We start from the raw sequence: 15196 nt of genomic DNA, 5'->3' as shown, positions 1-15196 counted from the left end.
CCTCATGCCTGCGGGGCAGCCCATCCCCCACCTTGCCTCCTTTTTCTTCACTGTTGCCCCGCCGTGTGTCCCTTTTCCTCTCCTCCACTCAAAAGGTCAACCCCCTCTCTCTTCCCCTTGTCCTTTCTCCTTTCTCTCTCCCCTCAAGCTACCCCACCTCTCACCAATAATGCATTATAACTCACCAATAATGCACCCTAACTCACATGCAACCTACCCTATCTTCCAAAATAGTATACCCCACCCCCTCTTTCTCTCTCCTATCATATCCCATGACCCAAATACCCCCCTCTCTCTCTAAAGGGCGCCATGTCTCTTGTCTTGTAGCTAAATAACCTCCCCCACACTCACACACACTCAGTTTCACTAAAAAAGGTGCCCACAGACCCATCCCCACCCGGTGGTTACCTGATTTTTCTTATGTTCACACACATCTGCACACACCTTTGAACACACTCCCCTCTCTCCCCTCTTGTAATTACTTTATTCTCCATGTCACCTCTCACTTTTTTTCATCAACCCATCTCTCTCTTAGTCTCTCTCTCATGAGACTACTGTTCTGGCACATATACACACAGCCAGACAAGTGGGGCCCACAGTCACATGGCCTATGTAGATAATGATTTCTTCATTTCTAAATTCTAGAATTTCTTCCCCCTCCTCCCCTATATAAAGAGGGGTCACCATCACACTAAGGATACAACATCACCAAAGAACACACTATGCATTGTGTGTGCCTAGTGCACACACACACACCCACACCATCACCATCACCATCACCGCAATCACCATGCTTGTCTTGAGCATGACCTCTACACCCTTGGCTATGGAAGATGAAGGGCAACTAAATGAAGGATGATGGCCATAATCCTCGTGCGAGTCTTCCCCATCAACTCCCACCTATCCACCATGTGCTCTACCACTCTATCCCTTCTCATTCCCCTACCCTATGCTCCCCATTTCATCGCCTAATTCTCTAAATAAAGCTTGAGGTTTTGTGAGTATGTTTTCTTGCAATGTTTTGCCCATGTGAGGTGTGCGGAATTGCCACCTAGTCTTGTGTTTTGGAGTGAGCTTGTGTATGTGTGAAGGGTGTGCGGATTCGCCATCCTTTTGTGGTGCCTAAGTACTAAGCCGCTATACCCCCTCCCTCACTCTCTCTCTCTCTCTCTCTCTCTCTCTCTCTCTCTCTCTCTCTCTCTCTCTCTCTCTCTCTCTCTCACTTGATCTCATTCCCTTTCCTCTTCATCATTACTCCCAAGCATGCATCTCTCTTGGATGAAAACTTTGTTATGGTGGTGTTTTGTCTGCGTCCTAGCCGCTGAAGCTAGGTGGTGCCCCCTGTTTGCTTTACCATGACAGGCTCAAGGCGCGCCATTCGGTCCCTGGTGTTTTAGAGGCCGTCGGGGGTTCGGGGTTCGCTTTGCTCCCGTCATCACCTTTGTCTAGTCGTACTTGTTCAGGCTCTCGCCATGCATCTTATGCATCAGATTGTTATGCTTTGGATGTGACTAGCTTACATGATGTTTAGGAGCCTCTATCTTTTGATGAAGCACAGAATTCAAAAAATTGGATGGCTGCCATGCAATCAGAATATGATGCACTTATAGAAAATGACACATGGACTTTATGTGATTTGCCTCTTGGCAAAAAGGCCATTGGTACGAAGTGGGTTTACAAGTTGAAACGTAAGCCGGATGGTGAGATCGATCGCAATAAGGCTTGACTTGTTGCAAAGGGTTATGCACAGCAAAAAGGCATTGATTATGAAGAGACTTTTGCTCCCACTTGTCATATGACTACTGTGCATTTTCTATGTGCATTGGTAGCTCATTTTGGTTGGGATGTACATCAATCAGACATTGTTACTGCTTTCTTGAATGCTGACATATTTGAGGAAGTTTATGTAACGCAGTCTCGCGGTTTTGTCATAAAAGGACAAGAGGACAAAGTGTGCAGATGTAAGAAGGCTTTGTATGGGTTGAAGCAATCTCCTCGTGCTTGGTATGAGAAAGCTGACACTCATTTGGTTAAACGAGGCTTTCGTAACAGTCTAACAGAAAGCACATTGTATGTAAAGCGTGAGGGTGATGTACTTCTCATTGTGGTTCTTTATGTCGATGATTTGCTGATCAATGGACCACATGAGAGACATATTGCTGAATTTAAGGCTGATTTGAATGCTACTTTCAAGATGAAAGATTTGGGGATGTTGCATCATTACTTGGGTATACAGTTTTAACAATGTGATGGTGGTATTGCCTTGTGTCAAAAAAGTTACATAGAGACATTGCTATGTAAGTTTGGACTTGAGGATTGAAAACCTATTGCCACTCCCATGGAAACAAGGTTGAAGTTGAGTCTACATGATGCTGGCGATCCTGCTAATGTCACTCTTTACCAAACTGCTGTTGGCTGCCTCATTTATGTATGCAACACGAGGCCAGATATTTAGTTTGCAGTCTCACAGGTCAGCAGATTCATGCATAGCCCAGGGTCTAAGCATTGGCAGGCTGTCAAGAGGATTTTCCACTACCTTAGTGGCACTTTACATCTTGGCTTGTTTTATCCCAAGGGGGGATCATTGCCGCCATACTTACATGCTTTTTTGGACTCAGATTGGGCTGGTTGTTTTGACACCAGAGTGTCCACAAGTGGTTTTTGTTTCATGCTTGGCAGTTCATGTATATCATGGTTGAGCAAGAAGCAACCTACTGTGGCCACTTCGAGTTGTGAGGATGAGTACAGGGCAGTCTTCACAGCTACGGTTGAGTGTGTATGGCTCAGACGCCTTATGGCTGATTTGGGTGTTGGACAGGACACTTCCAACACTATCTACACTGACAGTCAGAGCGCATTGGCAGTTGCGAGGAATCCAATTTTTCATGCTCGCACAAAAAAACATTGAGGTGCATTACCACTATGTCAGGGAGAGGCTCTCAGCAGGAGAGATCAGCTTGGCTTATGTGCCAACACAGGACAACCTTGCAGATCTTTTCACAAAGGCATTGTCTCGTGAGAAGCTTGAAGCTTTCCGCAAAGCTTTGGGCTTACTCCCCTTTGTGGACTGATCATGTCCTTAGGGCATGGCACTTCCCTTTACTCATGTGCCAACTCTCATTCACCGCATCACTCGAGGGGGGATTTGTTACCATATACATGTGGTAGTGATGTGTGTGAACACACTAGGACCGCCGGGGCATTTTTTCCCTCTTTAGGAGGTTTTTTCCCCCGAGCATTGTATATACGCCATCTCTCTAGGGCTATCTATCTTTCCATTGCACACTAACTAATAAACTCTCTGTTGTGTGCCTTGAGCTTCCTTCGTCTTCTCCAAGTTGTGTGTGTTTCTTTGCAACCCTAATTCCAACAAATCTCTCCTCCCTGGATATCAAAGGGCGTTTTGACTATATCATTAGGATTTGGGAATGAAAACGATTTGAGAGTTCTTCTACTAGACAAACATTTATTTCCTGTGAGTAAACAAACTACTTCCCAAACAATCTTTCCCTATTAATACAACTTAAGAAAATTAACAAGCTCAATTGATGCGGTTTCAAATTGGGAATGACCCCATGTTAGGTAGTTTTCCCTTTCCTACTTACTCATGATTCAAGGAACAGAAAGAAATTTCCTACCTCATTGGGGCGTTTTCTTTGCCTTTACCATCACTGGTTTTGGCTTCGTGATCGTGTGATCCACCATAGCCAGTTCTCTTAGGTGCCATTCCCACTACTAGATACTTAGCTTAACTTGAGAAGTTGTTAAGCTAGAGTCTAAGAATACAATGGAAGTAGGGTAAATGATTATAAGTATTTGAATTCCTAAACATATATGGTTACTCTACACATCAACTCAAAACATATGCATGTTGGTTGATCTTGCCATAATCTCATACCATGTGTCATAACACATACACTAATCACATGAATAGTCACTTATATTTACTTGCAAGAACAATCTATCATTTTAGTTGGACCATTTCTTGAATATGACTAGCTAATACATGCAAACATCTAGGTTACAATGGAGAAGAATAATGCATGCAATCAACACAATTGATTATGTAATCGAGCAATGAGACCTTCTTTACTTTATAATGTAGAGAATTTACCATGAAGTAGGTATATTGATGGTTGATATCCAATTGAGGATAGTTAAATAAGAGTATAGCAGTTGTTAATAGAGTAGCAATTGGAAAGGATTCCAATCAAATAATAATATGGTAATAATTGGAAAGGATTCCAATGAAATAGTAATATGGCAGCAATTGGAAAGGATTCCAATTGAGAGAAGAGATTGATAATAACTTGATCAATTAAGAGATTTACATTACCCAAATGTGCTTTGGAGTTATTGATCTCGCAAAGCCTTGTTGAAGCTTCACCAACGAGTAGCCACAGTAGCAGAGTCTTCCTATCTCCAATGTGTGTTCAAGTGTGTATAAAATTGAGTGTGAATGCCCTTTATATAGACTTCTATGGTTGCTTGATGGCCAAGGCTTGCTCAAATCAGCCCCATGCCTCTCTATCTTGCCCCCTCTTGCTAAAAGAATGAGTAGAGGTGTCACAAGCTCCTACTTAGCCATTAGAGGTTTCCCTCTTTACCCTTTTGGGTGATACACCTCATGTGGTGCCCCCATGCTCATAGTCAATTATTCTATAAGAGATGGGTCCATGGATATGGGCCATTTATGGACATACATACACATGCACATACATACATATGCACACCTTAAACTTAGGATTTAATGTATTAACATTAGGATGAGGTTTATATGTCTAGAGTGAGCTTGGCTTATCAAAATTTAATTTTGAAAGTTTCTATTAAAAGACAAGCATGAGGATAATGAGCTAAGGTGTCGGATGCACACACCTACTATATTTAGCAGTTTTTAGAGTGGGTAGCTATTTTTATGGAAATTCAGGACGGGGTAGCTAAGGTGTCGGATGCACACACCTACTATATTTAGTAGTTTTTAGAGTGGGTAGCTATTTTTATGGAAATTCAGGACGGGGTAGATTTTGACGAGACGATCGCGTCTAGGTGGATGTAAGCACCTCAAAAATTTCTATTTTTTGACAAAAATGACAAAGAAGTAAAAAATTTATTTTTGAAAATCTTACAACAATATATTTATCAGTAGCTCATCATAGGTGGAAAAACTGCCAAAAATAGTAACTTTTTATATATGGCTAGAATGGCCTGATATGTATTCCTTTACATGGAATCCCCCTTACATTTTCCCCAACTTGAAGAATTGAGATGTCCTCATCTCAAAGGTAAGTCTGGATGATCTTTAAGGAGAGTTTTTTCATCTTCCCACGTTGCATCTTCTTCAGGGAAATCTTTCCATTTGACGAGGTGTTCGATGATGCTTCTATTCCTAAGCTTCTTATCTCAAGTTTCAAAGGTGCAAAATTACTCTCTCATTAGCTAGGTCTCCTATTGTTGGATCTTCCATAATAATTCCATGAGTTTGAGCCATCACTCTTCTTCCAGTGTTCCTTTCTCCATGACGAACAGGTTGGCCTCTACCATTTGGTGCTACAGGAGTTTCATTTGCAGTAGTTGCTATACTTCTTTTGGGAAACATGTTCCTGTAGTGTCCTATCTCATTACACTCATAACAACAAACATCAAGATGCTCAAGTTGAGCTATTGTAATTGCATCTGCTACAGGGCGAGGTTGATAAGTTTGACTAGCAAGTCTAGGGCTCCCATTGTTGGGCTTGCCCCTTTGATTTCTAAAGTCTTCTCTCTCCTAATTCTTGGTCATTTCTTTAGCCAGAGGTGTTGCCCTTAAGAGAGTGTCCTGAAGTGATTTGGGTCTCATTGCTTCAAGATGGGTATCCCAGGGATGATTCACAGAATCTTGCTACCTATTTCTCAATGGACATTTTTGGGGCATATCTTTGCAAGGTTACAAATTTGGAGTAGTACTCTCCCACTGATAGTTGTTTTAGAGCAAAGAACTCATTCATTTTGGCGTCGCGATGAGCGGGTGGAAGATATCGTGTTGTAATCGCTTCGTTAGTATCTCCCCAAGATTGAGAAGATCCCAAAACACCCAAGTCCTTGAAATGTTGTTTCCACCATATTTTTGCATTGCCAGTAAGACAAAACATTGCAAGCATAGTTTGATTTACAAGTTGGGTCCGTGGAGCTTTGAAATAGTCTTCCATTGCCTCAATCCAGGCTTCAGCATCGTGCTCGACATGGGTTCCCTTGCCTTTGAATGTGGGTGGTTGGGCTTGTTTCAGGAGAAGTTTTTTCTCCTTTATGGCCGTGTATAAAGCATTTGACGGTACCTACACAATAGTATGCTTGTTGATGGTTTGATTAAAACTTAATGCAATACCGAGTGTTGTAAACTTCCACAACTCAAGATAAAATTTGAAAAGCAACTATCTTTATTAAATTCAAGATTCCATAAATCAAGATATGTACAAAGTTGAGATCTCATCAAGAAGCTAGATGGACATCTTTTTATTCTATTACAATGTATACAAAAGTTAGCTATGCTAAAAAGCTATATGATTCTTAGAGTTGGATTCCAGGGACATAGTGGTACAATCGATAGGTTTTTGTGGATAAGTATTTACAATCCACTTTTTTGTATGTGTAGTAGCTTTTATACACATCTTTGCGGGGTTCATAGAATACAAGACTCTTATTTTGAGGAAAGATATCAGGGACAAAAACGGGTTTGATCCTATAAGTAGGGATCACTTTCACCATTTTATTCAAAACCCATTCAATAAAGGTCATGTCAAAGCCATCTTCAGAGATAACAGTGTAGTCATCCCTAGTAGTACCAACAAAGTAGTAAAGCTGGATAACTCACAACTCTTCCCCCCACCGAAGATTCTAGATCAGAGAAGAGGCATTCGAGCTTCCTCACATTGATGTAGAAGATGCCACCTTCGCAGTCCTACGCAAGTTTCCATCCCCGTTGGATTCTTGTTGATGGAGGAGAGAAATCCTTCATCAAAATCTTCATCATATTGCATCAAAAAGAAAAATTTGAAGAGTGACAAGCCTCAAAATACATTATCTAAGAGGTTTTAAACTTGCGATACTCAGCGTTCGCATCTACCTAAAACATCGATGCTAATAAGTTCTCAAATTTAAGTCTCCAATTCATTTTTCCAAATTTTCAAACAATAACAATTTTTCCAGTTTCTTAACCTAGGCTCCTAATAAGATGTGTGAGGTCCCCACCCCATTGCCATATCCATTTGAAAAAACAAGGGTACCTGACAGGTTGCTAGGCCCTAATTGATTGAGAAAACATAGTCAGATAGACAAGATTTCTAATGGACAGACTCTCATCACCAAGTAACTTGAGTCCGAGCCATTGAAAAGGGTTCCTAGCCCTATTTCGCAGGGAAAGCATGAACTAACACAATAATCTAACGTTCCTAATTCTCACCTTCCAAAAGAGAGAAACCCCAAATTCCTTTTTTCCCATAATTTTTAGAGGCACGTACAATTGGGACTTCTCAACTCTTGGCACAATGAGTCTATAGTTTTGCTTCTTCTATCAATGACGAGTGGAGAGTTTCTTGAGTAATCGAGACCACCCATCCTTGATTGGCAACCTGAGCCAGTTCCCACTTTCCACCCCCACACTCACACTTTGTTTTGCTTGTTTTCTAATTACTACAACATGATTTTTCATACACAAAGTTCCTTTTTATGATTTCCATCACAAGTTCCTTAAGACAGTCCTTCAACCATTATCAAATTGGCACCAAGACAATCTTTCCTAGAAGAAAAACAACATACGACTCTTCTTCATTTCAATATCCAAACCCCACGAGTTCACTCCTCTTGGTGAGAGTTTATTGCTCCCGGTGTCTTTAGTTGCCCATACAACTAAATTATCCTACAACCTGGGTACAAACCTGTAGTGACTAACTTCCAACCTGAGCACCAACCCGCAAGTATTATCTTGCAATCTGGGCACCAATCCGCAAGATGTGTGCAACCATATTCACTATTTTAGATTTACTCCGCCAAGCTCTCTTCCCTGGATATTAAAGGACGTTTTGACTATATCAGTATAGGATTTTTGAATGAAGAAGATTCGAGCGTTCTTCTACTAGACAAACATTTCTGTAAGGTCTCTGACCCCGATCAAAAGAGCACCATTGTACCATGAAATGAACATAATGGAAAAAGTTACTATTTTTAGCAGTTTTCCAAATTCTGTCAGTGCCATGATGTTTAGAATGTTTTAAAGCTTCGAAATGTCAATTAAAATAATTTTTGAAAAAAATTTCCAAAAATAACAAGTTTTTGGTCAACCGACCCGTCCAGTTTTGATCGTCTCGAAAAACTGCACCCGTACCCCGAATTTCAAAAAAATGCATTTTCGGACCCCGGGGGCTGCTAAATATGGCAGGTACTCGGTCCAATACGTCTTAGTTAGAGCTCCGTACAACAATTTACGGCATCAAAATCCGACTCGTATGACCCATTTTAGCCAAAAATCAATTTTTCCAAAAATTGAGCGGGGAGGCACCGGAGCCCAGGACTGTGTGGGAACAGGTCCCAGGCCACTCCAGATCAGCTTTAGCAACTAGGGGGCGCCCTCTTGCCTTGTGGGAGTCCTGGGAAAGCTGCCAAGCCAGTAACTAAGTCTCAGAGTCAGTTAAACTAGCCAACCTGACACTTGGTGAGTAGGGAACTAGACTTGCCATGCTTAACTGGAGAAGCTCCCAGATGCATTTAGCAACCCAGGTCAATTTTCAGCCTGTAGGAGCCTATTTAAAGACCTGCACACACACACACACATACTGCACACACACACACCTACACACACTCTGGGAAGGTGCTGCCGGAACACACACCTTTTGAAGGAGAAGCAAGAAGGGAGGTGCTGTCGAATTCTCGCCTCAAGAAGCTCGATTAGATCAGAGAATCGAGAGGATTATCAGCCCTTAATCACGGTAACCACGGTTTAATTAATTCTTTCTGCAAATCCTTTTCATTACCACCTAAATTTCTCGTCTATTATGCTTATTCCTAGTCGTAATTCTCTATAATTACTCTCTAAATTCTCCTTAACCATATTCTATTATGTAATCATCATCTCATAGCTGAATTATCAGCCATTCGTCACTCTTATTAATGATTAGTGCACGATTATTAGAATTTTCTCTCTCTAGGTAGCATAGAAATTAATCGGTAAGCTGGTAATTGTGTAGATTGATGAGAATCACTCTTTCTATCACGCATTAATATTGTAGTTGATTTAGATTCATCTCTGTTATGCATTAAGATATAATTAAGGTAAGATTAATCTATCATTAAGTCTCTAAGAGGTGGTTTTTCTCACACCTATGCATGCGGTGATTCTGCACCCTCTAATTGCTAGGAAAGAGATTAATCGTGCTTAATTCATCTCTCTGGTAATTCCATTAGTGAAATCCTATTATTCTTAATCATGTAAGCCGAGTAATTATCTTTAGATCCGATTCCCATAGGATTATGTGTCATCCATAATGATTGCTATATGGAAAAATATAAACCTCTCATGTAGCAAGCATTGTTTGATGTTGCTAATCTATCATTTGGCTTGTTATGACGCTTGCGGACATTAGCTCTTTTCTCCAAGTTAATTATTTAAAGTAGTGAGTTTAAAATGGCCTCGGTTAAGAGGACTCGCTTTGGTGGAGCCCACGACCACGAGGCAGGAACGAGCAAGGTGAACGGGAAGGGAAAAGCTCCCATCGAAGAACAACTACCGACCATCTCACAGGCCATCGACGAAGAAATGGAAGAGGTAGATCATAATTTCATTCAAGTTATTTAATTTAACATTGCACACGTTTAATTAGGAATGAAAATATTCCCAAACATGTTGGAGAAATCTGACGGGAACCTCGGCATTGAATTCATCGTACATTAAGTTCTAAAGTAGGAAGGAAATGATTGATGGGTATGTTGGTTGCAATTAGGAAAGAATGTCTGCTAGGTAAAATTTAGGTCGACATGTTCATTTTATTTCCAATCTTGAATCAGTCCTGACCCCCCTACTGATCACAGGGGGCAGAGTTCCTCGTTAAGGGCTCTTGAATCCACGACTTTCTTTTTATGCGGTGGATACCCACGACTTGCTTTCTATGCGGTGGGAACCCACGTCTTGCTTTCTATGCGGTGGGAGTGTCCATGACGTGTTTTCTATGCGGTGGACATACCTAGTTCTATGGGCAGCTAGGCGACAACAGGAGGAGTGAACTCTCGCTGGAGGGGGGATGTTGTACCTCCAGAACATTGGAATTTTAATGAATAAGTTTGAGTAGAATTTTTACTAGAATTCTGTCTTGGTGTTGTTTGCAATACTGGTTGAAGGGCTGTCTTAACGAGCAATGTGATTCGGAATTAAACAAGGAATATCTATGTTAAACAACCTTTGTGGTAGTAATTAGGTCACACAAGGAAGTGTGAGTGTGGGGGTGGAAAGAGGGGGCTTGGCTCAGGTTGCCAATGCCTACGAGATGGGTGGTCCCAATTGGTCGGGAACTCTTTGTCCCCATAGTGCTTACTCAATATTAGTAATTACTCATTGCCCCTAGAGCGGTGAAATCTCAAGGGTACGTGCCTCTAAAACATGGGGAAAAGGGCACTCGAGGATTCTCTCCTCTTGGAAAGTGGGTCTTAGGATCGCTAGATAGTTTAAGTACGCTTCCCCTGCGAGGTGGAGCTAGATCTCCCTACTAGTAGGCTCGAACTCGACTCACTTTGTGATGAGAGATCATCCGCTAGTCGAACCCTGAACCATTTTGTTTGCTTTTGCAATAGATCTAGTGGCCACCGGGTTCACCATCAGATCCGCCATTGGATACGGCAGGGTGGGGACCTCACACCTGGTATCAGAGCCTAGGTTAGAGAGCCTAGGTTAGGCTGGGAAATAAAGTCGTATTGTTTGAACATTTAAAAGGAACCAAAAGTATATAGGTAGTTGATCCGAATTCCTTGCATTGGTGTTGCAGGAAGACCCCGTGCTCGAATATCAGAAGTTCCAAGTGTTTGAGCTTATTTATGAGCAAGCTCGAAGATCCCCAGTTTACCAGTTCAGACGAGATGTCATGGAGATACTGTTGAAGGCTTATACGCCACACTCCACTCGCATTGATAGAGGATGGGAACTTGATTGGACATTTCCAGGAGGGGTTTACTACATCAACGCTCGGAAGCTAGGATGCCTGGCTACCAACTTGAAGAAGATACGTTGGGGAGAAGAGTTTAGAGTAATAGAGATATTCTACTTGGTGCCTACACGATTGGACCAGACTGTTTCAGACAACTCCAATCAAACCATCAACGACTGGCTCTTGGAGAAGGTCACCAACGTGATCCCAACGAACCGAGTCAAAACCTTTGGATTACTGAAAGCGGAACTCCGGCTCGATATCTTAGTTTATTATCCACTCAAGAATGAGTATAGAAACTATTACACGAATGAAGTAGTGCATCATGTGAATACCATCTCCTAGGCGTATGTTATACGCAATCCATAAAGCCATGTAGTAAGCTGATCATCAGTTATCCTAAACCTTGAGGGGTTTCAATTGTAATAAATTTTCATCAATAAAGTACTTTTTGTCTCTGAATCTCTGTCTCTTGATAAAGTGGTATCTTGAATTTTGTTTAAAGTCTCGTGTCTATTTTGAAATCCAAGTAATGGTATCAAGAATCTCGTATAACCTCTGTAGGCACCGCCTGTTGCTCTGTCCTCGGCAGCGCAAGAGAAGAAGCTTCTCCTTAAGCAAGCCCAACCTCCGATCTTTAAGGGCGAGGGGGCAAATGTGGAGAGAGATGCGGAAGTATGGATGGAAGCCATGGATGATTACTTTGAAGCTGCGGAGACCCAACCCGTAAATCAGACCATGCTTGCGATGTTCCGCTTGACTGGCGATGCCAAGATATGGTGGAAGCAACATTGCAGGGACATGGATATTAAGGGATCTTCCCAGTCCTGGGAAGACATTAAAGCTGCAATAATGGGGCGATATTTACCGCCTGCCTATAGAACCTTAAGGATGAATGAAATCTTTTCACTTCAGCAGTTGAATTCATCCGTCGAAGAATACTATGCAAAGTTTGTCACTCTTCGGAGATATGCTCCTAAGATGAACTTGGAACAATAGGTGGCAAGGTTCTGCCAAGGACTAATCGATCCCTTGAATACTCGGTTGGAAGCTCTCAAGCCGACGACGCTACAGGATGCCTTGTTGAGGGCCAAACCTCTAGCTCTCGAAGTACAAAAGGCTGATCAGAACAGGAGGCATCATTGGGCAAAGAGGGCAAGGACGACTGCTTGGGATAACAGACCAGCCAACCAAGAGTATAACCAACGCCCTATTGTGGCTACCACCACAACCATGGAGTTCCCTTATGTCCGATGTTATGGCTGCGGCGAGCATGGGCATTACAGATCCAATTTCCCCAGAAACATTCAGGCAACCAATGCCAATGCCCATACCCGTGGGCGTGGCCAAGCTAATGGAAGAGGAGGACCAGGAAGGATGAACAGAGGGCAAGGGTGAGGGTGTGGAGCTACCGCCAGAGTGAATGCTGCAGTGGTACAACCAAGTGTGGGTGACGAAGCAGTGGAGAGAGCAACCCTACATGCTGCAATTGACAATCCCAATGGTTGCGAGCAATACGCAGTCATTCATATGCCAGGATCTCTCAGAGGTGAACCAGTTAACTTCCTTATAGATTGTGGTAGTACTCTTTCATTTCTTTCACCCCGATGCATGAGGAATCTAAAGCTAGATAAGTATGCAACAAGCAAGCTAGTTGTAGAGTTAGCAAACAGCAAGGAAGTAGTATCTCAACACTTTGCAGGCAAAATTGACTTTGATTAAGAGGGACACCCAACTTCTGCCCAATTTCGAACCCTACCCTTAGGATTCTTTGATGGGATACTAGGGATGGACTGGCTAAAGCAAAATAGGGCCCACATACATTGTGCACAAGGGAATTTTACCTTTACAGATAACTTGGGTAATGAAGCCTTAATCCAAGGGGAAAATGGGAGACCTAAGGCTACTCTAGTTAAGGCCAACAGACTTTTGAAGGGACTAAGGAAGGGTCAGCAAATTTATGCAGTAAAACTCAACAAGGTGGACCAATCAGATACCTCATTTTGACCAAACTGGTTGAGAGAGTATGATGATGTATTCCCTGAAGACCTTACGAATCTTCCGCCGCACAGAGAGGTAGATCATGAGATCGAGACTATCCCTGGATGTGAACCTATCTCAAAAAGACCTTATAAAATGTCACTTCCAGAGGCTATCGAACTCGAGGAACAACTTAGGCAACTCGTTGAGCAAGGATTCATTTGACCCAGTACTTCTCCTTGGGGTGCTCCAGTTATTTTTCAACAAAAGAAGGATGGGACCTTAAGACTATGCATAGACTACCGGGGACTGAATCAGGTGACTGTCAAGAACAAGTATCCAATTCCAAGGATTGACGAACTCTTGGACAGGCTCCACGGCACCAAAATGTTTACTAAGATTGACATAAGGTTAGGATATTACCAATCAGGATCAAGGAATCAGATATTCCAAAGACAGCTTTCAATACTAGGTATGGGCACTACGAGTTCACAGTAATGTCTTTTGGTCTAACAAATGCTCCTACAAGCTTCAATCGACTTATGCAGGATATTTTCATACCTTACCTGGATGATTTTGTCTTGGTTTTCTTTGATGACATTCTGATCTACTCTAAGAACGAGGCAGATCACAAAGATCATGTTTGCAAGGTACTTGATCTTCTTCGAGAACATCAGCTTTACGCTAAAGAGAGCAAGTGCACTTTTTTCTCACCAAAGGTCGACTATCTTGGATTGGTCATATCGGCTGAGGGAATTTAAGTAGACCCAGACAAAGTCAAGGATATCATTGATTGGCCTCAACCATCCACTGTCAGTGAAGTAAGAGGATTTCTTGGAATAACGGGATGGTACAGGATTTTTGTCAAGGATTATGCACGTATTGCTGCACCTTTGACTGAGCTCCTAAAGAAAGGGATGAGGATCGAATGGAAGACTGAGCACGAGTCTAGCTTTGCTAAGCTAAAAGAATTCTTGGTCTCAGCTCCTATTTTAAAGCTTCCAAATTTCACTAAGGAATTTGAAGTAGCGACCGACGCTAGCAAATTCGCTCTAGGCGGAGTTCTTACTCAAGAAGGAAGACCAGTGGCGTATACTTCGCGAAAGCTGAGAGATCATGAGAAGAATTATCCTACTCATGATTTGGAGCTTTTAGCAGCTATTCATGCGCTGAAGTTATGGAGACATTATCTTCTTGGGCGCAAGTTTCAGCTGGTTACAGACCACAACAGCTTAAAATGGATTTTTACTCAACCTATTCTCAATATGCGACAACGACGATGGATAGATCTATTACAAGAATATGACTTTGACATAAAGTATAGACCAGGGAAGGAAAATGCAGTTGCAGATGGTCTTAGCCGAAAATCCTTTTTCGGAGCTATCTCTATTCCAAATAACTCTATCTGCGATAGAATCAAAGAAGCATCTCTAGTAGATCCAGAGTACCAGCGTATAGTATCTCTAGTCCAGCAGAATAAGATGCCTGAAGCTAAATATTACTCTCTTATGGGAGGATTTCTTTACTACAGACATAGACTCTGTGTACCCAGAGATCCAGCCTTAAAGAAGGCCATTTTTTATGAAGCACACGATAGCCCTACATCCGGACATCCAGGCTATGCTAAGACTCTTCATGCTGTCAGGAGGAGTTATTTTTGGTCTGGAATGAAAGGGGACATACTTCGCTATGTGAGGCAATGTCTTTCTTGTCAGCGGATAAAGGCCGAAAGAATCAAGTTACCAGGGCAACTTCAACCTCTTGACATACCCCAGATGAAATGGGAATGCATCAGTATGGATTTTGTTACAGGATTACCTTCTACAGGAGGTTATGATTCTGTTTTCGTGGTTGTTGATATGCTCACAAAAGTGGCTCATCTAATACCCGTAAAGACAACCTTTACTGCTTCAGATATTAGTCAAGTATTCATCAAGGAGATTTTTAGGCTACATGGGCTGCCCAAGCGTATCGTCAGTGATAGAGATGCCAAGTTTACATCAAAATTTTGGACTTCTCTTTTCCAATCTATTGGGTCACAATTAGCCTTCAGT

The sequence above is a fragment of the Adiantum capillus-veneris genome, chromosome 21, assembly GCF_014529385.1.
Source record: "Adiantum capillus-veneris isolate H3 chromosome 21, ASM1452938v2, whole genome shotgun sequence".
NCBI lineage: Eukaryota > Viridiplantae > Streptophyta > Polypodiopsida > Polypodiales > Pteridaceae > Adiantum > Adiantum capillus-veneris.
This window is presented reverse-complemented; position numbering follows the sequence as displayed.